The sequence below is a fragment of the Pogoniulus pusillus genome, chromosome 5 (assembly GCF_015220805.1).
Source record: "Pogoniulus pusillus isolate bPogPus1 chromosome 5, bPogPus1.pri, whole genome shotgun sequence".
Classification (NCBI taxonomy): domain Eukaryota; kingdom Metazoa; phylum Chordata; class Aves; order Piciformes; family Lybiidae; genus Pogoniulus; species Pogoniulus pusillus.
The window spans coordinates 42,324,199-42,348,423 of NC_087268.1; the positions used below are offsets into that span (position 1 = coordinate 42,324,199).

Sequence of the window (24,225 nt, forward strand, 5' to 3'; positions counted from 1 at the left end):
AGTCAGATATACTGCTGCTTGCTAATAATAAGCCACAGCCTCCTCAATAAAATACACAATGTCTTGGTAATATATCCAGGGTAGCACGGAAGCAGAGGGATGATTTATAAATAACTCACTGTCTATTTATAGCATCCCTAAGTGACCACTGCATTATGTGGGCCAAATCATGTGAGATCACTCTTATAGCTCCTTGTTAACATTTCCTCTTCGATGGTCTCTCAGATGCTCTTGCTAGGTTTTCATAAAGCTACTTGTAAATACAAATATGATATATAAAATATTTAACAGATGCTCAAGTGTACCTTGGGATGACTACACTCTGGAATGACCTGTTTAGGAGATGTTTGCCCACATTTCTGCTGAGTATTACATTTGAGCTTTTGGAACTGCAGAGAAGAAAAGAAGTTTGCATCTTCATCCTATTGTTTAAGCATTATTTGATTGTGGGGGTATTTTTTTTTACAGCCCTTCTTGATCATTGCTGTCTACAACTACTTGAAGGGAGGTTGTAGCCAGTTGGGGTTGGTCTCTTCTGCCAGGCAGCCAGCAACAGAACAAGGGGACACAATTTCAAGTTGTGTCATGGGGAGGTATAAGCTGCATGTTAGGAGGAAGTTCTTCCCAGAGAGAGTGATTTGCTATTGGAATGGGCTGCCCAGGGAGGTGGTGGAGTTGATGTCCCTGGAGCTGTTCAGGAAAAGCCTGGATGAGGCACTTAGTGCCACGGACTAGTTGATTGGACAGGGCTGGGTGCTAGGTTGGACTGGATGATCTTGGAGGTCTCTTCCAACCTGGTTGATTCTATGATTCTACGATTCCCTGTAGACACAAAATGCAATAGAGGGATCCTTACTAGTGTCTCTCTGTCCTACTTCCAAGTCACTATAAGAGAAAAATAGTAAGGTGATTGAGAATAGCTAGGGGAATTAATTCCTCTACAGTAAGAAAAGGGATTTTTTCCTCAGTGTTTTGCCTCTGAGATGTGCACTACAGAAAAATAGAGTCAATTTCCACAGTACTAGATGAGAATATGGTATGAAGTCAAGTATATAATTTCCCTGAGAATGTTTTCTTCCATCACATTAAAACAAATTATTCTGGTATAAAAGACCCAACTTTCTTCTTCTTTCACACTCATAGCCACATAAACATACCAAACCTAAACTTGTGTACCTATGTAGTCAAATTTGATGTCTTGCCTTGCTCCCTAACAGTTAACAGAAGGGTGAACTGCAGCAGCAAAACAGCTCTATTATACCCTTCACTATAAAATTATAGCTTAGGGACCATAATCTTCAGAAAATATTCTAATGAAAAGCAAAGATTCTGTAGCATAGGTTGGAAATAAGGAAGTGCTCATTGAAAGGCTATTTATTGAGTTTAAACAGGTTATTTGCTCACATCTTCCTTGCAGGAGGCAGATAAAAATCTACACTGTAAAAACACACCTAACAATCAGATCTGCATTTCCCTTTTATGCAGAGACAGATTAAATATGAAGTTTGCTATCAAGTCTTCATTTAATCCACTGCAAACTTTAGGTTAATGTGAAAAATAGAGTAAGAATCTACAAGCATATGAAAATATTGATTTTACTATTTTGTTCCTCATAAATTCTCAGCAAGTAAGCTGTTGTTGAATTTGTTTCCTTTATCCCAAAGTGAGCAAGAAAATGCAGTCTGTGTTGGATTGACCAGGACTGAGAAGGCAGCAAATCCTTTACACATGTGAAAACAAAAGAGAAAGGAAAAAAACCAGACCAAGAACACTTTATGTGGCTTACTGCTATACTAATTTAAAAATCAGCAATTTCAATTATCATTGCAAATGACTGCAATTGGCTAGATTTATAGTGCTCACTTTCTCAAGTGCAGAAATCACTCATTTATGTGTTATTGTCAGCAGCTCTCCAAAGCACTGATCCTATATCAACCTCAGCAGGACGGAAGGGCTCTGCACTATGCACTGAAGCCCTGGTCCCAGATGCACACTTCCCAGCTGTTGGCTAAGATGAAGTACCTCATCTGTTCTCATCACTTTAATATCTGATACATTCTCAGCCTGAAAACTTTATTTTAAATGGATTTGGAGGCCATGGGAAGGAGTAACCACTTCCTCCACTTCCTCCATGCATCAACCTGAAACTGCAGTGCTTTTAGGTACCCCTGCTGCATTGTGACTCTGAGTCAGAGTATGATCACAGAATCGTAGAATCAACCAGGTTGGAACACAACTCCAAGATTATCCAGTCCAACCCAACACCCAGCCCTAGCCAGTCAACTAGATCATGGCACTAAGTGCTTCAGCCAGGCTTTCCTTCAACACCTTCAGGGCCGGTGACTCCACCACCTCCCTGGGCAGCCCATTCCAATGGCAATCACTCTCTCTAGGAATAACTTCCTCCTAACATTCAGCCTACGCCTCCCTCACAACAACTTCACAACAACTTGAGACTGTGTCCCCTTGTTCTGTTGCTGATTGCCTGGGAGAAGAGACCAACCCCCACCTGACTACAGCCCTTCAGGTAGTTGTAGACAGCAATGAGGTCACCCCTGAGCCTCCTCTTGTCCAGGATAAACAACCCCAGCTGCCTAAGCCTCTCCTCATAGGGTTTATGTTCCAGGCCCCTCACCAGCTTTGTTGCCCTTCTCTGGACACCTTCCAGCACCTCAGCATCTCTTTTGAATTGAGGGGCCCAGAACTGGACACAGTACTCAAGGTGTGTCCTGACCAGTGTTGAGTACAGGGGAAGAATAACCTCCCTTGTCCTACTGGCCACACTGTTCCTGATACAGGCTACCATCTGTCAGTACCCCCAGGTCCCTTTCTTCCTGGCTGCTGAGCATAAAACTACCCTGTGTGCTTTGGTCTTTTGATCAGGGGGAATTCAAATCCATGGTACTCCCTCTGTGACTACATCATTTTCATTGACACAGTCAATGGCTACACCACCACCCACTCTGCTGAGCCTGTGTACTCCACCTGGCTTGATGCAATCACTGCAGCTATCTGCTTGCAACTGTGACTACTCTTGTCCCTGCTAATATCACTCATCTCAGCAGACTTTCAAAGACATTACAAAATAGGTTAGAACAGATTTAAATGTGCAGTGGTGTGACCTGATCCTGGATATACTTGCAGAGAGACCAGGGCAAGGTTTTTTTAATTCCTCCCCCAGCATAACAAGTTTTCATTCCACAAAGTGAAAGATACTCTGTAGCGTGTTGAAGAAGACATTGTCCCTTCTTAGATGGCCATTCATGCTGAACCTGAAAGGATCAGAGCAGTGTGCACTTGCAGCCCAGAAAGCCAACCAGATCCTAGGCTGCATCGGAAGTGTGGCCAGCAGGTGGAGGGAGGTGATTCTCCTCCTCTGCTCTGCTGAGACTCTACCTGGAGTACTGCATTCAGTTCTGGAGCCCCTATTACAAGAGGGATGTGGAGATACTGGAGCACGTCCAGAGAAGGGCCACTGGGCTCATCAGAGGGCTGGAGCAGCTCTGCTGTGAGGACAGACTGGAAGATTTGGGGCTGTTCAGTCTGCAGAAGAGGAGGCTCCCAGGTGACCTTCTTGTGGCCTTCCAGTATCTGAAGGGGGCTACAAAAAATCTGGGGAGAGACTTTTTAGGCTCTCAGGGAGTGACAGGACTGGGAGGGGAATGGAGCAAAGCTGGAGGTGGGGAGAGTCAGACGTGAGAAGGAAGTTGAGCATGAGAGTGGTGAGAGCCTGGAATGGGTTGCCCAGGGAGGTGGTTGAGTCCCCATGCCTGGAGGTGTTTAAGGCCAGGCTGGATGAGGCTGTGGGCAGCCTGCTCTAGGGTAGGGTGTCCCTGCCCATGGCAGGGGAGTTGAAACTAGATGATCCTTGTGGTCCCTTCCAACCCTGACTGATTCTATTACCACACATATTGGACTGAATGACAATTTTATCTGTCTCTCTAAGTGACAAATGAGTGAACTTACAGCTGGCTAAGTCAGAAAATCCAGTAAAAGTAAAATACAGCACTGCATAATGGCTGCCTGGCAGTAAATTTGTATTTAACCTACTTCATTGCCATTCATCTTTATCTGATTAAGCCACCTGATTTATCAAACATGCTGGGATATAGTTTATATACAGCAACATAATCCACCTAGTGGTCTGGTTTCCAGAACCACAAGGATAAACCTGCTCAAACCATAAAGGCACTCTCAATGCAAGATATAAATTTATAATGCCTACTAAAAGATGTCTCATCATTACCATCTCTGGTATGGATGAACTGTCAGCTACACTACCACAGCCTCTTTCCAAACCTTTTAAAAGTAAGGAAAGTCTCAGCCACATTCAAAACACAAAGGTATCTCACAAGTTAGGGGAGAATTTCTCAGCAATCCAGCGAGATCATACACCTTCAATGAAGAAGACAGTAGTTGTGAAGTTAGCAGTACTATAGAGCTTTGACAGAGAAGCTAAGCATTGCAGTGGATATGAGAAAAGCCACTAAATTCATAGTATCCTGAGTATCTAAAGGTGGATATTGGAACAGATTCTGAAGCTGACAACTTTGGTCCAGGTACCAAGCCACCCTAAAAAAAATGCAACTACGCTGTGTTTGTACAATCAGAGAATCATAGAATCAAGCAGGTTGGAAGACAAGACACCTCTAAGATCATTCAGTCAAACCTATCACTCAGTCCTATCCAGTCAACTAGACTAAGTGCCTCATCCAGTCTTATCTTGAACACCTCCACCACCTCCCTGGGCAGCCCATTCCAATGACAATTGCTCTCTCTGGCAACTATAGTTTGAGAGGAATATTTGTATCATAGAATCATAGAATCAACCAGGTTGGAAGAGACCTCCAAGATCATCCAGTCCAACCTAGCACCCAGATCTATACAATCAACTAGACCATGGCACTGAGTGCCTCAGCCAGGCTTGTCTTGAACACCTCCAGGGACAGCAACTCCACCAGCTCCCTGGGCAGCCCATTCCAATGGCAAATCAATGTATTCTTTCCAATTGTATCTCTAGAAATAAATATCCTAAGCAAAAGATATTCTTAAAGACCTTATAAGGCTGCTGAAACATTTCTAATGTAAAATCAGAGAGTAGAAGATAACTTGTTTTCTTTCTGAAACAGCAGAGGAGTGAACAGAATAGATGCAGCACTAATAGTCCTAAGTCTCAGTATTACTATACATTTGTAGGTCCCAATTAAGTTACTTGATAGTAACTTCAGAGTTTAATTCTAGAGGCAGTAAAACAAACTATTTGAAATGACTCAAGATGAGCAGGAAAACTGCTTGAGCAGTGATTTCCTGAAACGTGATCTGAAAATCTTCAGAGGTTTCAAAACCCCATGTTTCCTGGTCTCTTCAGTAAGACTGCAGATGACGCCAAGCTAGGAGCAGTATGGATCTATTGGAGGGTAGGAGAGCCCTGCAGAGGGACCTGGACAGGCTGGATGGGTGGGCAGAGGCCAATGGGATGAGATTGAACAAGGCCAAGTGCAGGGCTCTACATTTTGGCCACAACAACCCCAAGTAGCACAACAGACTGGGGACAGAGTGGCTGGAGAGCACCCAGGAAGAAAGGGACCTGGAGGTACTGGTAGATAGTAGCTGAAGATGAGGCAGCAGTGTGCCCAGGTGGCCAAGAGAGCCAATGGCATCCTGGCCTGCATCAGGAACAGTGTTTCCAGTAGGACAAGGGAGGTTATTCTGCCCCTGTACTCAGCATTGGTCAGGCCACACCTTGAGTCCTGTGTCCAGTTCTGGGCTTCTCAATTTTAGAGAGGTGCTGAGATGCTGGAATGTGTCCAGAGAAGGGCAACAAAGCTGGTGAGGGGCCTGGAACACAAACCCTATGAGGAGAGGCTGAGGGAGCTGGGGGTGTTTAGCCTGGAGAAGAGGAGGCTCAGGGGGGACCTCATTGCTGTCTCCAACTACCTGAAGGGAGGCTGTAGCCAGGTGGGGGTTGGTCTCTTCTCCCAGGCAACCAGCAACAGAACAAGGGGACACAGTCTCAAGCTGTGCCGGGGAAAGTATAGGCTGGATATTAGGAGGAAGTTCTTCACAGAGAGAGTGATTGGCATTGGAATGGGCTGCCCAGGGAGGTGGTGCAGTCACTGTCCCTGGAGGTGTTCAAGGAAAGCCTGGCTGAGGCACTTAGTGCCATGGTCTAGTTGATTGGACAGGGCTGGGTGCTAGGTTGGACTGGATGATCTTGGAGGTCTGTTCCAGCCTGGTTGATTCTATGATTCTATGTGATTAAAGATCATTTGGATGTGTTACTTGGTGCTACGATTTAGAGTAGGCTGATTGATTAGACTTTATGATCATTCCAACCTGAATATTTCTGTGATTCTGTGATTCTCTATCGAGAGGTGTTTGAGATCACAGACTATTATCAATGAAAAAAATGCAAACAGTTTCTTGGTTGCTTTCTGTGGGAAAATGACAGTATGCAAACTATAGCAAACAAATGTTTTTCTTGAGTGCTTATTCCTAATCCTTACTCACAAACAGAAAAGAGGAGATGGAGCTGCAGACATCAAAATTGAGTGTAGTCTATTCTAGGAACCATTTACAGTGCAAGTAAAAGTGTAATTAAATAATGACTTCATTTCAGCAGGATCCCATGATAAGAATCAATAGCTGGGCCACTGATCTTGCATTAATTTGCTCTTACATTGTCACTAAATCTTGTCACAGTCACACTTCTGTGACACGCTGAATTAACCTTGACTATAACCTTGGCTTTCAAACAGAGGCTTCCCCCCCACCTTCCCCTCTCCAGAGGCTTTGATGGCTGCTTTCTGGGATTAATCACATTTAGCAAAATTCACATGTATAAGACAAATGTATTTTTTTTCAGGGGGTGACCTCATTGCTGTCTACAACTACCTGAAGGGAGGCTGTAGCCAGCTGGGGGTTGGTCTCTTCTGCCAGGCAACCAGCAACAGAACAAGAGGACACAGTCTCAAGTTGTGCCAGGGGAGATCTGGGCTGGATGTTAGGAGGAAGCTGTTGCCAGAGAGAGTGATTGGCATTGGAATGGGATGCCCAGGGAGGTGGTGGAGTTGCCGTCCCTGGAGGTGTTGAAGCAAAGCCTGGCTGAGGCACTTAGTGCCATGGTCTGTTTGGTTGGACAGGGCTGGATGACAGGCTGGACTGGATGATCTTGGAGTTCTCTTCCAACCTGATTGATTCTATTATTCTATGAAAACTCAAATGGTGATTGAAAAAGGAATTCAAAAGCATCTAAAGCTACTGTAGTCTTTTCTTAGCCATTGGAATGGGCTGCCCAAGGAGGTGGTCAAGTCGCCGTCCCTGAAGGTGTTCAAGAGAAGCCTGGCTGAGGCACTTAGTACCGTGGTCTAGTTGATTGCATAGGGCTGGGTGCTAGGTTGGACTGGACGATCTTGGAGGTGTCTTTCAACCTGGTTGATTCTATGATTCTATGACACGACCTTCAGTGCTAAAAAAGTGTAACAGGTGTAACTATCTTTGCCAAAAAAATGTCTTCCACAACATAACAGAATCTGTTTCATGCTTAAATTTCCTGAGCCTTTGAAGACCAAAAAAAAAAAAAGAGTTTTCTTTTGCTTTAAGCCTTGAATATTCCTTGGAAGTAAACACTGCATTCTGATCTCAGTCACAAATACAAAAATGTGTTACAAAAAACATGCAAAGATACAAAGAATGCAAACCAAAGTGTTGCAATATTATTTCCAATGTTTTGTTTTGTTTGTTGGAGTTTTTTTTTGCCTGCTGTAGCTTGAATACATTTTCATTTTGCCTGAATTGTATTTGCTGGCGGAGATTTCGAGCTCCCACAAATGCAAAATGCTTCCTGCTCTTTGCATCTCTTTAGAGATTTACAAAAGGATGAACTGCTTCAGAAAGTGCTGTGGATACAATTTTGAAGGGCTGAAAGCATGCAAGTGCAAAAGTGAAGCAGCTCTCTGTCTAGCCTGACAGACTTGGATTTATGGAAAGACAGAATTTTCACTTTAAGGTTTGTTAAGAAATAGGAAGCCTCAATGATTCTTTACTGTTCTGGAAATACAAAATATGCTCTTTCAATCCTTCCTAAGGATTTCATATTATGTAATTTCTTCTCTGGTGATACTTCATTAAGTTTCACAGAAAACTCATTATCCTCCCTCTCTGAAAAAAAAAGTCAATAAAATAACTGAGTCTTTTTCTCACAAGAATTGGTTTCAGATTCTTTGCTTTCCTAGAGTCTTAGATGCATCCTGGCCTTCAGAGTCCATTGTGCCCTCACCAGCTTCTTGGTCTGAGTTCTGTGGAGGACATCTTAAATATTACAGCCCATGTTGATTCTTGGACTAGTGCTGCCCAGGCTGCTTTTGGCAAGGTATTGAACTGTTTTCTGCCTTTGACTAGCAAATGAGACAGCCAGCTGGTTACCTAAAACATGCCTTAGCTTTCAGAGTCAGCATCAGTCCCTAAAGCTCAGTGTTAAGAGTATGAAGACATCACCAATGAAGCAGAGGGACAGGCAGACTGCAGAGCATGGTACAGTTTGCTGTTCAGCATTGTTTTATCTATGTGTTATGAAACATGGAAGTACATTACATGTTGAGGTACATTTCATATTGAGGTAATCTATCATAGCATAATATCTATAGCAAGGCTCTTAGTTTTGAACAGTGAAAGGAAGGTTTGGTACCTTGTAAGTTTAGAGTTCCTTCACAAGGTTTTTTCCTAGCATTTTTACCTCGTAATACATTGTGCTACTGCTTCAGGCAATTTGGAAGTATAAATTCCAGCACAAATGAATGAAAGAACAGCACTTATTAAGAGGTAAGAACTAAGTGATACTCCAATATTGGTAGCCATGAGCATTCCAGGGTGCAGTGTTGTGCTGACATTCAACACTCACAGTTATCACACACAAGTTAGCATCATACTTATCATAAAACTCCAGTCTGTTTTCTTTTGTGGAGTTCCCCAATAGTCATCATTCATTTGATTTTCTAAATTTCAATTTACAAAACTAAGCAAATAGGAACTCAGCTGGCCAGGATACTCCAAATGACACAAAGTCCTAAGGGCACATGAACATGTTTTTGAAAGGCTATGTTTTGTTCAGCATAATTCAAATTTTTAATACAATCTTCTAATTAATAGGACTATGTTCTTTGTTGAACATTTGGAACACAGACCTATGAGGAGAGGCTGAGGGAGCTTGGGCTGCTTAGCCTGGAGAAGAGGAGACTCAGGGGTGACCTCATTGCTACCTATAAATACCTGGTGGGCTGTAGCCAGGTGGGGATTGGTCTCTTCTCCCAGGCAACCAGCAATAGAACAAAGTGACACAGTCTCAAGTTGTGCTGGGGAATGTACAGGCTGGATGTTAGGAGGAAGTTGTTGGCAGAGAGAGTGATTGGCATTGGAATGGGCTGCCCAGGGAGGTGGTGGAGTCACCATCCCTGGAGGTGTTCAAGAGAAGACTGGATGAGGCACACAGTGCCATGGTCTAGTTGACTGGCTAGGGCTGGGTGCTAGGTTGGCCTGGATGATCTTGGAGGTCTCTTCCAATCTGGTTGATTCTATGATTCTATGATTTGTTTACTTTCCTGTATGCAAGGACAATCAGACACAAAAGAAGACAACAGTTCAACAAGAGAAGTACACAATATTCTTCTTCTGCACTTACTTCTGTCTTAATCTTCATGAATATGATTAGTATCTGGTTTTGTATGACCAAAGAAAGGTTTATCCTTCTTACCCAACTGGACAATACTTCTATAAAAATCAGTTTTAGAGTTCTAATGAATGCATGATAGTGAGTAGTAAACCTTAACCTACTGTACAGTATTATTTAACATCCATATGAAAAACTGAGAGAGCTGTTGCAAGAGTTTGAGCTGACAAGTCAGCATTCCACATACTTGTCCATTTTTATTATTGCCAAACATCTAAACATAAAAGAACCTTTTCACAGCACTGTCAGTACTTAGTTGATGTTAGCTTCTTGTATTAGACCAGAGAGGGCAACTAAGAAAACCAAAACCAAGAGACATGGACATAATGTTGACAACCTAGTGCCTGCTATTTCATCTTCACAGCAGTTAGAGTCCCCAGCAGCACCAAGGAGAATCAAGCAACAACACAACAGATTTATCACCACTAATGAGTGACTATGAATGCTCTCTAAAAAGGTGCATCATACCCCATTTTCTTTTTGGTTTTAACATTACTGTGCAGTGGAGAAGATACAGCCAGGGAAGTCTGCTTGTAGACAGGATGAGCTAAGGGTTAAATCAAAAAACATTCCATGTTCCATCCTGGCAAACTCATTTTTTTCCCCCCCAAAAGCTAATGAGACAAAGCTAATATCTACTTGTCCTTCATCCCATAATACACTTATTACAAAACAACTATTCAAATTACAGTCACATCTTATTAGACAACAGATGGTCTTATCTAAATTGGTTGGTTAATTTAGGTTTATGATTTCTTATTAACAAAGCCACAACAATGAATCAAGCCTTCCTAGAACTCTTCGTGAAGCCAGCCATGTTATGCAGTTAATGACTGCGATTCAGTAAGAAGCAACAAACTCAAAGAAAGGCCATTTATATAAAATGTGTTACTGCAATTCCTCATGAATCTTTACTGTTGTCTCCTGTAAAAGCATTTCTTCTGCCCCTGATAGGTGCTGGAGTTGATTTTCCCATTGTGATGCACACACTAACCTTTTGTGAAGTAAATTAAGATAATCACACTAGAAAAAGCTATGAAGCTAACATGATATTCTACTCTAATTTCATAGAAAAGATCACAGAATCACAGAATTTCCTAGATTGGAGAAGACCTTCATAGAATTATAGAATAGAATAGAATAAACCAGGTTGGAAGAGACCTCCAAGATCATCCAGTCCAACCTAGCACCTAGCCCTACCCAATCAACTAGACCATGGCACTAAGTGCCTCAGCCAGGCTTTGCTTCAACACCTCCAGGGACGGTGACTCCACCACCTCCCTGGGCAGCCCATTCCAATGCCAATCACTCTTTCTGACAACAACTTCCTCCTAACATCCAGCCTATACTTTCCCCAGCACAACTTGAGACTGTGTCCCCTTGTTCTATTGCTGGTTGCCTGGCAGAAGAGGCCACCCCCCACCTGGCTACAATGTCCCTTCAAGATCATCGAGTCCAATCATTAGTTTCACACTGATGTGGGAATGCAAAGTGAAGAAGGATAGTAACAGGCAGATGCTGACCTTGGTTCCCACCAGCTGCTGGCTACCTTATCTCAGAAGGGATAGATAACGGACACCTCATTAATGAGGAAAACAAGGCGTGGTTTATGCTGATGGAGTGGGTAGTCCTTGCCTAATTATGCTAATGTGTAGGCATGTGCTTTATGCCCTCAGGGTATATACTGAGAGCTGAAATGACCAATAAAAGTCTCTGACATAATTCACATTGGATCGTCTGGAGTCCATGTGGCATCGCCTTGATCCCATTGGTCTGTGGGGCCTTGGCCACGTTCCCACAGCAAGCTAATCAGGTTTCTGCAACACACTGACAAGTCCTTGACTAAACCAAAGCCCTCAGTACAACATCTAAGCACTAGGAGTGGCTATGGTTGGAAAGGACCACCAGGATCATCCAGTCCAACCTCCATCCCAGCAGCCTTCATCACTAGACCATAGCCTCAAGTGCCACATTCACTCTCCTTTCAAATACCTCCAGAGATGGCAACTCCACCACCTCCCTGAGCAGCCTGTTCCAGTGCCTGACCACCTGCTCAGTAAAGAACTTCCTCCAAACATCCAACCTAAACCTCCCCTGACACAACTTCCACCACGTCCCTGGGCAGCCTGTTCCAGTGCCTGACCACCTGCTCAGTAAAGAACTTCCTCCAAACATCCAACCTAAACCTCCCCTGACACAACTTGAGGCTAGATTTATTGTCTTAAATCAGCATCCCTTTCTGCAAAGTACAGGTTCACTGGAAGAAATACAATGTTCTCTTCACTGGACATACCTATCTGCCTCTGGGTTCCTTTACAAGAGCTAGAGCCCTCCTGCAAGCCAACACACTTATGGTGCCTGGAAGCTATGTAATGAGAGATTTCCCTCTGAAGAAGCATAGAATAGAATCAACCAGGTTAGAAGAGACCCCCAAGATCATCCAGTCCAATCTATCACTTGGCCCTGTCCAATCAGCTAGACCATGGCACTGAGTGCCTCAGGCAGGCTTTTTTGGAAAGAAATAGCAGAGGCTGTATAACCAGGCTAACCCATGACAGTAGCAGATATAAAAAAGCTGCAAGCCCACAGCAAAACACTTAGGGCAAATTCTGCTAAACATTGAGAAGCTACAAATGCACAGCAGGCTCACTTTAGACACAGTTGCCAGTGTCTGATTCCTTCTAGGTTTATGACATGAATTTGATGGCCATGCTGAAACAAGATTATCAGCTGTAAGGCTGGACTTCTCATATGTGATGTGAAAAATGAGGCTAGGTCCTAATACAAGTCAATGCTTCATTTGTGTTAATGCAGATCATTGAGACACACTCAGAGCAATCTGCCCCAATTGAGGTCTCCTTGTGGCAGAGTCTTCAGACAGTTTGCTCTCAGAACTGGAACAGTTGTAACGGAAGAGTAAACAGGGTTTGAAAGTTAACCACAACCCTACTGGTAGTATTTGCCTGCTACATGTGTAACGTGAACTCCTCATAAGCCATCTCCTGCCACTGAGTCCTCTTGCTGGTGTCTGTAGCCCCCAAGCACCCACTGGGACTGGGCTGAAACCAGACTGTAGTCCGGCCCCTGACATTACTGTGCTGGAACCAAATTATAGTCTGGCCCCCAACAGTGTCTGAGGGACAGTGAACCAGTCCCCTGTTTAAATGTTTGAGGACCCCTGTTGTATAGGAATGAAATCTTGACCTGTGTGATTCTGATAGGAAGGCATCAACTGGCCTCAAGGGCCAGACTGCCACCTCCATTTGGAGGTTTGTCTAAGCTGTTAAAAAAGAGATTTACAGGCAAGTAACTGAAGTAGAAGTTCCACCTGAGCCAAAGGGAGAATAGTTCCCCAATACTGGTAGTATTTGCCTGCTACATGTGTAGTATGAACTCATACTCACAGGTGAAAGCCACTAGAAGCAATGGACAGTTCATAGGAATGAAATCTTGACCTGTGTGAGTCTGACAGGAAGGCATCAACTGGCCTCAAGGGCCAGACTGCCACTTCCATTTGGAGGTTTGTCTAAGCTGTTAAAAAAGAGCTTTACAGGCAAGTAACTGAAGTAGAAGTTCCACCTGAGCCAAAAGTGGAATAGATTCCCAATACTGGTCAAACCAGGGCTGTTGTTTCTAAAAGTCATGAAGATGCTTTTTCTCATGCACACTCCAGCCACCTACAGCTCCTCCTCTGCCCCCACTGTTTCTTTTCTTGTATGCTGAATGCTGTTTTTCATTGCAATCACAATTTCTTTGCTTTAGATTTCAGAAGGGCTGTCATGTGCAGGAAAGGAGGGGGAATTTTGAATCCAGGTGGTGCATATGGCATCTCATCAGAAGATAAAAGGGCACATCTCTGCCAAAGTGAAATACAGCAGACATGCTGGAGGGAAGGGATGCCATCCAGAGGGAGCTTGACAGGCTGGAGAGGTGGGCACAAGCCAACCTCAGGAGGTTCAACCAGACCAAGTGCAAGGCCTGGGTCAAGGCAATGCCAAGCACAACTCCAGGCTGGGCAGTGAGTGGCTGGAGAGCAGCCCTGAGGAGATGGACTTGGGGGTGCTGCTGGACCAGAAGCTCAACATGAGCCAGCAGTGTGCACTTGCAGCCCAGAGGACAAACCAGATCCTGGGCTGCATCAGGAGAAGTGTGGCCAGGAGGTCGAGGGAGGTGATTCTCCTCCTCTACTCTGCTCTGGTGAGACCCCACCTGGAGTACTGCATCCAGTTGTGGAGCTCCTATTACAAGAGGGATGTGGATGTGCTGGAGCATGTTCAGAGAAGGGCCATGAGGATGCTCAGAGGGCTGGAGCATCTCTGCTATGAGGACAGACTGAAAGAGTTGGGGCTGTTCAGTCTGGAGAAGAGGAGGCTGTGAGGTGACCTTCTTGTGGCCTTCCAGTATCTGAAGGGGGACTACAAAAAAGCTGGGGAAGGACTTTTTAGGCTATCAGGGAGATTCAGAGTGGACATGAGGAGGAAGTTGTTGAGCATGAGAGTGGTGAGAGCCTGGAAGGGGTTGCCCAGGGAGGTGACTGAAGCCCCCTTGCTGAAGGTGTTTAAGGCCAGGCTGGATGAGGCTGTGGCCAGCCTGATCTAAGGTAGGGTGTCCCTGCCCATGGCAGGGATGTTGGAACTAGCTGATCCTTGTGGTCCCTTCCAACCCTGACTGATTCTATGATTCTATGATTGTACTTCAAAGAAAGAAAAACGATTTGCAAATTTTGAGCTGTGTCTGGGGAGTGCCACTGTATATATTTGGTTCGTCTCATTTAACAAGCCCCATTTCTTCAAATTCTCTGACTTAAGAGTTTCCCTCCAGTGTTATTTCATTCAAGTTTTATTTCCTTTATTCCTGAAGCCAAGTTTTGTGCTTCTTTAATTACCATTTATAAATGATATGCACAAGGTAGGCATTCAGTGAAACACATGATAAATTACAAGCTACCCCTAAAATTACAACTGCTAATTTATGTGAAAAATTCAGCTAGGTAGGTGGGCCAGATTTTCCCAAAACCCAAAATCACAACAACAACAACAACAAAAACAACTCAGAATGCTCTCAGAATGCTGAGCATAGCTGAATCTTTGGGTAATCTCAACCCCCTCCAAGTATTTAGCAAATCATATTGATTTCCATGGAAGAGACTGTTTGTTCCCTTCTGAAAACCAGATGATTAAATTTCAGAATCTAAATATCACAGAATGTCAGGGGCTGGAAGGGACTTCAAAAGATCATCCAGTCCAACCTCCCTGCCAGAGCAGGATCACCTATACCAGATCACACAGGAATGCATTCACGTGAGTTTAGGGTATCTACAGGGAGGCAAACTCCACAGCTCCCCAGGGCAGCCTGTTACAGTGTTCTGTCACCCTCACAGTGAAAAAAATTCCTCCTTGTGTTTACATGGAACCTCCTACACCTCAGCTTCCACCCATTGCCCCTTGTCCTGCCATTGGGCATCACTGAGCAGAGCCTGGCTCCATCCTCCTGGCGCTCACCCTTTACATAGTTATAAACACTGATGAGGTCACCTCTCAGTCTCCTCTTCTCCAAGCTAAAGAGCCCCAGCTCCTTCAGTCTCTCCTCATAAGAGAGATGTTTCACTTCCTTAATCATCTTTGTGGCTCTGCACTGGACTCTCAAGTGGTTCTATGTCCCTCTTGAACTCGGGGGTACAGAACTGGAGACAGTGTTCCAGATATGGCCTCATCAGGTCAGAGCAGAGGTGAAGGGAAGCCTCTCTCAACCCACTGCTTCATGATCTTACTGTACACCCAGTAAGATCATGGAGTAGATCCCCCCAGAGGCACTGCTGAAGCAGAAGAATAGTGAAGAGGTGATTGGCTACAATCAGCATGGCTTCACCAAGGGCAAATCCTGCCTGACAAACCTGGAGGCAATTGTCCCCATCTACTCTGCTCTGGTGAGACCCCATCCGGAGTACTGCATCCAGCTTTAGAGCCCCTAGTACAAGAGGGATGTGGAGATGCTGGAGCATGTCCAGAGAAAGGCCACAAGGATGCTCAGAGGGCTGGAGCAGCTCTGCTGGGAGAACAGACAGAAAGAGTTGGGGCTGCTCAGTCTGCAGAAGAGACTGAAGGGGGCCTACAAAGAAGCTGAGGAAGGATTTTTCAGGCTATCAGGGAGTGACAGGACTATGAGGAATGGAGCAAAGCTGGAAATGAGTAGGTTCAGGCTGGCCATGAGGAGGAAGTTGTTGAGCATGAGAGTGATGAGAGGCTGGAATGGGTTGCCCAGGGAGGTGGTTGAGGCCCCATCCCTGGAGGTGTTTAAGGCCAGCCTGGATGAGGCTGTGGCCAGCCTGATCTAGGGTAGAGTGTCCCTGGGCATGGCAGGGGTGTTGGAACTAGGTGATCCTTGTGGTCCCCTCCAACCCTCACTGACTCTATGATTCTATACTAACCACACTCCTTTTGATACACCCCAGAATGGCATTGGCCCTCCTGGCCACAAAAGCACATTGCTGGCTCATGGTCAACCTCCCATCAACTAGGACCCCCAGATCTTTTTCTCCTTTGCTGTTTTCCATCAGGTCAGTCCCCAAATATGGGGTTAAGACTTAAAAATCAGGCCTCTATAATAAAACAGAGAAATAAACAAATAAACAAGTTGAAGGGGAAAAAAAGCAGCAATTTTTATCCATTTGAAGAAGGTATCTAATGCTCTATAGCATTTAAAAATAGGACTACTATTTAAAGGTGCAAAACCATCACAACAAAGAATAATACACAGAAACTCCTCTAGGCAACTGAGAAAAGCATTCAGTAGAAGTATCAGATAGAGATAGAGGAAGACCACTTCAGTTTAACTACTTATCTGCTCCTTTATCCTGTAAGGATTCCATGTCTGGTGCAATAGGCAAATGCAACTTTAAAAGAGCCACCTACCTTGAAAGCTTTCATGCTTTTAGAGAGCAATGAACTGTAATATAATAGCATAATGCACAGATTAAAGTGTGCTTTAGAGTGACATAACCATTTGTGATGGCACAGATTTCATGGAAATTCCTTGAAAAGGGAAAGAAAAAAAGCAATAGTGAGACATGACTGCTTGTATAGAAAGTAAGTGATCAATGACAACAGTATGGGAAAAAATAGCTTGCAAAGAAGTGAAACTGTCATACAGTTGTAGGGATGAGTAGTGTGGTTGTTGTAGAGGCAGGTTTACAGTTAGCTGGTTTTGTCTATGTTTTTTATCTATCTTCATCCAAATTAAAGAATGCCATTCCTATTGCTGTGTTGGTTTGGGTGTTCCCCACCCCCTCACACTTTAGAAATTGCCCAGACTAGACTCAGCTGGCTCTGGGAATATGAATGAAGCTTGTATTTACAGCTGGCACAATATACAAGCAGATATTTACAGCATATACAGTTATATACACAAATACACAAGGTAAAAGGTAATACAGAAACACAACTCCCCTCCCAGAAACCTGAGTCCCCAGGAGGGGCTCTCAACCACCCCTGCACCTTCCCCCTGCCCCTCTTGACCTTACCCCAGTCCTAAGGAAGAATGGAGGTTTGGCCAAGAGGTAAAGAAGCAAAGTGGGTTAGGCCAAATGGAAGGTGAGGTTAGGGAGTAAGATGTTGCTCAGCCAGCAGTTCAAGCAAGAGAGAGAGAAAAATGGTGAGAGTGTTATCTAATGTTTTCATTTTTTGTTCAGGAAGACTGTGAGCGAAGTAGACATCACCACTGTTCTCCTTTCACAGCCTATGATCTAGTTCTTCTCACCAAAACATTCTAGCCTGCTTCAAACTAGTACAATTGCCCATCCCAGTCCATGAAGCCAAGATGATCTGCAAAATGCTCTCATCAAATTCAACAGCAAAACTGAAATTTCCTAATGCTTTTTTTGAGAGAACATAATGATTTTGAGAACTTAATGTGTTTTAGAGAACTCCCAGTTCTGGACTCCTCAATTCAAGAGAGATGTTGAGGTGCTGGAACGTTTCCAAAGAAGGGAGATGAAGCTGGTGAGAGGCCTGGAACACAAACTCTATGAGGAGAGGCTGAGGGAGCTGGGGGTGTGCAGCCTGGAGAAGAGGAGGCTCAGGAGGGACCTCATTGCTGTCTACAACTCCCTGAAGGGAGGCTGTAGCCAGGTGGGGGTTGATCTCTTCTACCAGGCAACCAGCAACAGAAGAAGGGGACATGTGGAAGAATTTCTCGCCAGTCGAGGACATAAAGTCATAAACATGGGTAACTGGCGCTGAGAACGTCCTTGGTTCCCAGCAGGGCCAGGAAACCGAGATGTAAACAACTGAGCACCTCACACACAGCTGCAGTGGGCAGAGACTAGATAACTAAGGGGGCTGGAGTGGGTGGTCTGGGAGGCTGACCCTTAGAATGTTGGGATAAGTTAACCTATGCACACCTTACATGTAACTCTGGACCCTCTGACTGTAACCAATCTTAAGCTGAGCAGCCTCTTGCTAGAACGCATATAAGTCACTGTATCACGGAAATAAAGTGGATTTGACCATCTAACCATATTGGTGAACAAAGAGTCATCTTCCCATAGCGCTCCACCGAACGTGTTTCCCAACATCGACACAGTCTCAAGTTGTGCCAGAGGAGGTCTAGGCTGGATGTTAGGAGGAAGTTGTTGGCAGAGAGAGTGATTGGCATTGGAATGGGCTGCCCAGGGAGCTGGTGGAGGCACCATCCCTGGAGGTGTTCAAGCAAAGCCTGGCTGAGGCACTTAGTGCCATGGTCTAGTTGACTGGCTAGGGCTGGGTGCTAGGTTGGCCTGGATGAACTTGGAGGTCTGTTCCAACCTGGTTGATTCTATAATTCTACAATTCATTTCTTGCCTTTTTCACATGTCTTGTACATCCATAAGGAGGTTTTGGGGTGGGGTGAGTGTGGTAAGACTAGTGCTTCTTATGTTTTAGGGTAGAGAAATGTGCTAGTTTGAGCCTGTCTGGGATATTTTGGTGAGAAGAATTAGACTCCAGGCCATGAAAAGGAAACAATGGTGATGCCGACTTCACTCATAGGCTTGCTGAGAGGTAGAAGAACAAGAACACAAACACAGATAACACAGTTTGCTCTCTGGCTTTGGGCTGCACTTCTCTCTCTAATCTGCTGTCTGTGTGACTAATCCTGCTTCCTAACCCCCTTGGCCAACTCTCCAAACTCACCTTGAACATAAGGCGAAGTCTGGGGTAAGGTAGAGGGGTGGAAATGAGATGGAAGGGTGGTTGAGAGTCTCTCCTGGGGACTCTGGTTTCTGGAAGAGCTGTTGTGTTTCTGTATTACTTTTTGACTTGTATATTTCTGTCTCTAGCTGTATCTCTTGTAAATACCTGCTTGTATATTGTGCTAAGCTGTAAATATAAAGCTGCATTTCTTTAATTTCCAGCTGCTGAGTCTGGTCTGGGTGATTTTCTTAAGTGTAGGGGGGCGAGTAACACCCAAACCATCACACCAAATTAGGCACCAGGAAACCAGCTAGGCAGCAATTAAACATACAGAACTTGCCTTGAGCTGCAAACAGTTTTAGAATGATTGTCCACTAACTCAAGCAATTGTATAAAAATGTTTTCTTGAGTACAAACAAATTAAACTCAAATGAAAAAAACTGATTGCAAATAGCAGCCTTCACATTTTGAATGCATCCACTGGTGCCACAGTATCTCCTACCAAGCATCTCTCCTTTGTTTGCTGTCTCTTTTCATAGGATTTCCTCATTCCTGTCAATGTCTCACGCAAACAAAACACTTAATCAACTTTATTTACTTCACAGAATTCAATTTTTTAACAGCTAATTCTCTTATATTAATGTAGTTTTCATGGACTGAAATTTCATTTCATAATTCAATACTGGAATGATCTATTCTAACTCGCTCAACACACACTCTGGTATTATTAACAGAGAACAAAATCAGAGTGATTGATCCATGACAGCAATCTTTTAATCTCAAGATTTTGGCAGTTTTATGTCATTACAAGGCTATTGGCTGAAAGGCAATTAGTCTTCAAGTGCATATTTGTCACTTCATACATGCCATGTGGTAATCAAAATGATATTGAAACATGAAATGAAAAGCCTCCACCACCAATTCTTATTCTTTTCCCCTGCCTTGAAGTTCTGTGATAATATGGCCCTTCCTAGAAGGAGAGACAGTAGAATAAAAGATGGAGTAAATCAACATAATGAGAGTTACTAAAATAACTGAAGTAGGAACATGAAAATAGCATGGAATGAACTCCTTCTTTATACTTTTTCATAGAATCATAGAATCAATCAGGTTGGAAGAGACCTCCAAGATCATCCAGTCCAACCTAGCACCCAGCCCTATCCAATCAACTAGACCATGGCACTAAGTGCCTCATCCAGTCCTTTCTTGAACACCTCCAGGAATGACAACTCCACCACCTCCCTGGGCAGCCTATTCCAATGCCAATCACTCTCTCTGGGAAGAACTTCCTCCTAACATTCAGCCTATGCCTCCCCCAGCACAACTTGAGACTGTGTCCCCTTGTTCTGTTTCTGGTTGCCTGGCAGAAGAGACCAACCCCACCTGGCTGCAGCCTCCCTCCAGGTATCTGTAGACAGCAATGAGGTCACCCCTGAGCCTCCTCTTCTCCAGGATAAACACCCCCAGCTCCCTCAGCCTCTCCTCACAGGGCTGTGTTCCAGGCCCCTCACCAGCTTTGTCACCCTTCTCTGGACACGTTCCTGCACCTCAACATCTCTCTTGAATTGAGGAGCCCAGAACTGGACACAGCATTCAAGTTGTGGCCTGACCAGTGTCTTTTTAAAGTTACAAAGGACTGATACATAATGCACAACAGAGCAAGACTATCAGCTTGACAAAACTTGACCATTTAACAGTCTAATCAAGTGATCAACAACCTTTTTCCTCATTCAGATATGATTTACAAGACACAAAGCAGATCTTCCCACAAGCAGCCTAGAGAACTTGGTCCTGGATAAGAAAGCAGATAATTTAATTCTCAGTCTCCAATCTGAACTGATAATGGCCCCAGTCCTACAAAGTTTTCTTTCGATGCAGAGATCATTGTGGGATTCTGGCTTTGTTTATACTGACTGATGGCCGTTTAGTGGTCCACATGAGATTAGGAGACACATTATTGAGCTCTGGCCAGCACAAAATCACAGAATCACAGAATTTCATGGATTGGAAAAGACCTTCATGATCATCGAGTCCAATTATTAGTTTCAGCACAACATCTAAGCACTAGGAGTGGCTATGGTTGGAAAGGATCACCAGGATCATCCAGTCCAACCTCCATCCCAGCAGCCTTCATCACTAGACCATAGCCTCAAGTGCCACATCCACTCTCCTTTTAAACACCTCCAGGGAATTGCGACTCCATCACGTCCCTGGGCAGCCTGTTCCAGTGCCTGACCACCTGCTCAGTAAAGAACTTCCTCCAAACATCCAACCTAAACCTCCCCTGATGCAACTTGGGGCCATTTCCTCTTGTCCTACCATTAGTAATTTGAGAGAAGAGACGAGTTTCAGCCTCACAACAACCTCCTTTTAGGTAGCTGTAGAGGGCAATAAGGTCCCCTCTCAGCCTCCTCTTCTCCAGACTAAACAGCCCTAGTTCCATCAGCTGCTCCTCATAGGTCATGTTTTCCAGACCTCTCCCCAGCCTCGTTGCTTTTCTCTTCACCCACTCCAGCCGCCACCATCATCATGTTTTGCATTCAGGGGTGTTCTTACTGGAAAATGAAACTGAAAAGCTACATTGTGGATGCTGAATCACTCTTTTACCCATGCCAGCCTCCAGAAGAAGGATAACAAACCTTCTCTTCTGCTATCCTTCTTTGACTAAACAAAGTATTTAGTTCTCCATGATATTAATATTGCACTATTTGGAAGTACACAGAATCACAGAATCATAGAATCAACCAGGTTGGAAGAGACCTCCAAGAGCATCCAGTCCAACCTAGCACCCAGCCCTATCCAGTCAATATATTTCCCTAAATACTTCTAGTGGCTTTGGTAAAACTGTATGAGTTGTTATTGGCTGTAAATGGAAACAAGCACAAGGTATACTCCATTCCCAGGAAAAAGCTGTGTGACACTGCAAAGAAAATACAACTGACACTAAGTAACTCTGAAGGGTTTTGCTTTTCTGTCCAAAAGACAGGCTGATGATCTCTCTTTCACAGTGGGAATGCAGGTCTGAATTGCACTGCATGAAATTACACTTGCCTAAGCTTATCGGAGAAACCACCTGAAAATGACTTACAGCTCAATTTGTTGGGGAAAAAAATAGCAAAGAAGTCTGCAATGGAGAAATGAATCTTTCCTGGTTTGAAGTTTCTGGATAGTTTTTTACAATAACCATAAAATAAAAGAAACTGCAGATAAACCTCCTTTGTAAAGTAGAAATTTATTGATAGATGGTTGTTTTCTATTTCGAAATTACAACTTACTGAATATATATTTAGGGTATTTTATTGAAGATACAATTTTATTTGTTTTGTCATGAATACCACTGAGGCTAAAGACAAAAAGTCTTTGGCCACATAGAATGTATTCTTGCGAATCTGTATTTTCTTTCTCAGAGGAAATCCCTTCCAGTTATCTCCTACAGGAATCACAGAATTTCTTAGATTGGAAAAGACTTCAAGATCATTGAGTCCAATTGTTAGTTTCACACTGACGAGTCCTTGACTAAACCAAAGCCCTCAGCACAACATCTCATCACTAGGAATCACTATGGTTGGAAAGGACCACCAGAGTCATAGAATCATAGAATCAACCAGGTTGGAAGAGACCTCCAAGATCATCCAGTCCAACCTAGCACCCAGCCCTGTCCAATCAACTAGACCATGGCACTAAGTGCCTCAGCCAGGCTTTGCTTCAACACCTCCAGGGATGGTGACTCCACCACCTCCCTGGGCAGCCCATTCCAATGCCAATCACTCTCTCTGCCAACAACTTCCTCCTAACATCCAGCCTAGACTTCCCCCGGCACAACTTGAGACTGTGTCCCTTGTTCTGTTGCTGGTTGTCTGGCAGAAGAGGCCACCCCCCACCTGGCTACAGCCTCCATTCAGGTAGTCGTAGACAGCAATGAGGTTATCCAGTCCAACATTCATTCCAGCAGACTTCATCACTAGACCATAGCCTCAAGTCCTCAAGTGCCACATCCACTCTCCTTTTAAGCATCTCCAGGGATGGCAACTCCACCACCTCCCTGAGCAGCCTGTTCCAGTGCCTGACCACCCACTCAGTAAAGAACTTCTTCTGAATATCCAACCTAAACCTCCCCTGATGCAACTTGAGGCCATTTCCTCTTGTCTTTCCTGAAAAAGCTATCTCCTCATCATGTCTGGAAGGCCAGTACAACGGTAGATATGAGATTTTAGTTAATGTGTGAAGAAAAGTTGCCTTTTCTAAATGATATTTTTCTACCTACTTTTTACATGCATTTGACAATAATTAAATACCTCATCTTTCTTCTTCAAACTTAGCTCTTCACTTGTGCTAGTTTGAGCCTAGCTGGGGTATTTTGGTGAGAAGAATTAGATTACAGGTTGTGAAAAGGAAACAATGGTGATGTCTACTTATAGGGTTGCTGAGATGTATGAAAACAAGAACATAAATAGAGATAACAGAGTTGCTCTCTCTGGTTCTGGCTGCATGCACTTCTCTCTAACCTGCTGTCTGTGTAACTAATCCATCTGCTTCCTAACTCCCCTGGACGATTCTCCAAACTCACCTTGAACATAAGGCAAAGTCTGGGATAAGGTAGAGGGGTGGAAAGGTGGTGAAAGGGTGGTTGAGAGCCCCTGCTGGGGAGTCTAGTTTCTGGGAGGGCTGTTGTGTTTCTGTGTTACCTTTTCATCTTGTCTATTTCTGTCTGTAGCTGTATGTATTGTAAATACCTGCTTGTATATTGTGCTAAGCTGTAAATATAAAGCTTCATTCTCCAATTTCCATGTGCTGAGTCTAGTCTGTGTTATTTTCTTATATGTGGGGGGGCAGGGAACACCCAAACCATCACATCACTTTAAATACTTCTGTTTGACACAGCTAGTACATTTATGCCTATGTAGCTTGCTATTTTTTCTTCAATACATATTACTTTATATCTTTCTACTCTTCATTAAATAACTTCAGTTTCAACGTTTTTGCCTGGAAATTTGATTCTGGGTGTCTGATTGCTCATTTTCCTTATGAACTGTTAGGTAATGACTTTTTGCCCATGTTTTCAATTCCTTTCTATTCCCTCTAATTATTTCTTAGCCTTTCTTCCAGGGTATGACACTTACAGATTTTGCTAATGCACTGTTAGCTCAGTCTCTGAGATAATTTAGAAAAATACTTTAGTAATTGAACTGACTTTGTTATTATAATGGTGTCTTCTAGTTCATCCCTTCTGCACCTCCAGCCCATGAATTGATTACAAAATATGATGTCTGAGAGCTAAAAAAGAAAATCCTTTCATCTCTAATAATGTATTGGGCTTGAATGCTTTTAATGTCA

At 43.9% G+C, this 24,225-nt stretch overlaps 1 protein-coding gene and 1 non-coding gene across 5 annotated transcripts in view; one reads left to right on the plus strand and one right to left on the minus strand.

Moving 5' to 3' along the window:
* Positions 1-24,225, minus strand: part of GPC6 (glypican 6) — a 928,307-nt gene that overhangs the window by 280,244 nt on the left and 623,838 nt on the right. The gene's annotated exons all lie outside the window — the stretch shown is intronic.
* On the plus strand, positions 1,990-2,182 carry LOC135175736 (U2 spliceosomal RNA). Its single transcript, XR_010302467.1, has one exon. It is a non-coding gene; the product is annotated as a U2 spliceosomal RNA (small nuclear RNA).